This window comes from Saccostrea cucullata, unplaced genomic scaffold (assembly GCF_032062105.1).
Source record: "Saccostrea cucullata isolate Sc308-1 unplaced genomic scaffold, CSIRO_AGI_Scuc_v1 ctg4531, whole genome shotgun sequence".
Classification (NCBI taxonomy): Eukaryota; Metazoa; Mollusca; class Bivalvia; order Ostreida; family Ostreidae; genus Saccostrea; species Saccostrea cuccullata.
In genome coordinates, this window is record NW_026932185.1 from 48339 (window position 1) to 50753 (window position 2415).

Consider the following 2415-nt stretch of genomic DNA (forward strand, 5'->3'; position numbering starts at 1 on the left):
GGCAAATGTTCAAAGTCTTAATCAAATCAATATACTGGAAAGATGCTTGTTTTAGGTCCTCTTAAAAAAATGTTTGCCCTCCTCAAACTTAGCATTAAGAAAATGGGTAGGTAACTTAAGTTAAGTATATAAATTATTTGGAAAATTTGTTCTAAAAACACTTCCAAATATGAAGTTAAAACATTGGGTTAAAAAAACAGAATTTTAAAAAAAAAAGTTCCTTTAGAAAAGAGGGCAAATATTTTTTTTTTAAAGATGACCTTTCCACCATGCCCATACACTTAAAATTCATGATGTCATATATGACCTTGACTTCATGACCTTGACAAAGGGATAACTGTACAATTTATTTGTTAAGATGACCTTACCTTAAACTTTAATATATGACCTTGACTACATGACCTTGACAAAGGGACAACTTTGTTCAGTTTGTTTTAACAGAGACCTTTCATACACATAAAGTTAATGCTTTAATCAATGTATAACCTTGACTTTATGACCTTGACAAAGGGAGCACTTTGTAAGTCTTAGAGTTCTTTAAAGAAGTCGTTGGTTGCATGTAAACACAAATCAATATTTTATTGTAGTTTTCCACAAGACATCACTGTATTTATTAATGACAGCCAACAAACTGTAACTAGACAGTGGCCTAGGGCAAATGCCCATCTACCATTGCCAATCTGCTACTGGACTGACTTTCTGCCAGTTACAGCTGTTGACCAGGTATGTCCAAAAAACTGATAATTTAAATCAATGTAACTTTTAAAACTTAAAATGGCAAATAATAGCCATCATTAAAAGTTTGTCAATTATCTCTTACACAAATATTCCCGAACCAATAATTTTATTTTGCTTTTAGATAGCCGACAAACTGTAACTAAACAGTGGCCTAGGGCAAAGCCGGAAATGCCCATCTACCATTGCCAATCTGCTACTGGACTGACTTTCTGCCAGTTACAGCTGTCGACCAGGTATGTCCAAAAAAACTGATAATTTACATCAATGTAAATTTTAAAACTTAAAATAGCAAATAATAGCCATCATAAAAAGTTTGTTAATTATCTCTTACACAAATATTCCCGACCCAATAATTTTATTTTGATTTTAGATAGCCGACAAACTGCAACAAGACATTGGCTAGGGCAAAGCTGGAAACACCCATCTGCCATTGCCAGCCTACTACTGGACTGACATTATGCCAGTTACAGCTGTCGACCAGGTATGTCAAAAAAATTGATAATTTAATCCCAATTTTAAAACAAAATGGTAATTGAAAAATCATGATTCTTTACCAATTTGTAATTTACATGCAACCTTGAAATAATGACCCAACAGATCTGCATTTTTGAAGTGCAAATGATATAGAAAACTGCAAAGTATGGAAAATAGAAAAGCTTTACACATCTGTGCAAGTTTGGTAGAATTTTCTATGCAAATTGTTAAATTGCGTAAATCTTATGCAAAATGGTTGCTTATGGTAAATCCATACAAGCTGGCTAAATGAAAGACAGGGTTGTAAGCTAGTTGTATGTCTATACACCATGCAAGTTAGATATATGTAACAAGTACTGTTATATTGATATGCAAGTGGTTACTGATATGCAAGTGGTTACTAAGGGGAGGGGAGGGGGTGGAGGGTGGGGAGAGTGCAGTACAAGTAGTGAAGATAGAAAGTCTCATTTAATGCAAGAAATCAGAAAATATTATAAGGCAAAGATTAATGAAAATCATTGCCAGAAATGAATCAAATGATTGATATTTATTCAATATGAAATTACATTCAGCAGGAGTTGAACTTTAATATGAAATGTAATACATGTGCTAATAAGATAGTATCTATATATTATTGATTTTTTTATTCCACAAGGGGGTCCAGAAGGTTGCAAAGTGCACAGCATGAAATAACAATATCATCAACAATGGGAAGACATGAAATCGGAAATTCATTTTTCAAAAAATCTGTATGTTTTAAGTCTGCCAATAGCTTGTTCAACATAAATTCTTACATTTGCAATTTTTGAAGTTTCTGATACATCTGATGCTTGCATCTGCAATTTTCCAGTTGTACTGGGTTGAATAGCAAGTTTAGCCATCAACATCATAAGGTCCTCCTTAATTTTGAAACCCCTGTCAGCCATAACTTGATCATAGGGTTCTATAAGATTGTAAAAATGTCTTTTACAATAAACTGGTCACTTGCTCTTCCTCCATAAACGGAAGAAACATATGAAAACATACCATTTGGTGTAATTGCAACAAGAAATTTTACTGTACAGTGTTGCTTATAATCGGACCAGCATTTAGCTTGAACTTCTAAACTTGATGGTGTTTCTAACAAAACTTCTGTGCAGTCTATTATGCATCGTACATTTGGGTAAAACCTTCTGTAGCATTCAGGTAATGCACTTTTGATTG

General features: G+C 33.4%; 1 long non-coding RNA gene across 1 annotated transcript; it reads left to right on the forward strand.

The window, feature by feature from the left end:
- Window positions 1-553: 553 nt before the first annotated feature.
- On the forward strand, window positions 554-1214 carry LOC134234623 (uncharacterized). Its single transcript, XR_009985212.1, has 3 exons — window positions 554-723; window positions 860-971; window positions 1109-1214. It is a non-coding gene; the product is annotated as an uncharacterized LOC134234623 (long non-coding RNA).
- The last annotated feature ends 1201 nt before the right edge of the window (window positions 1215-2415 follow it).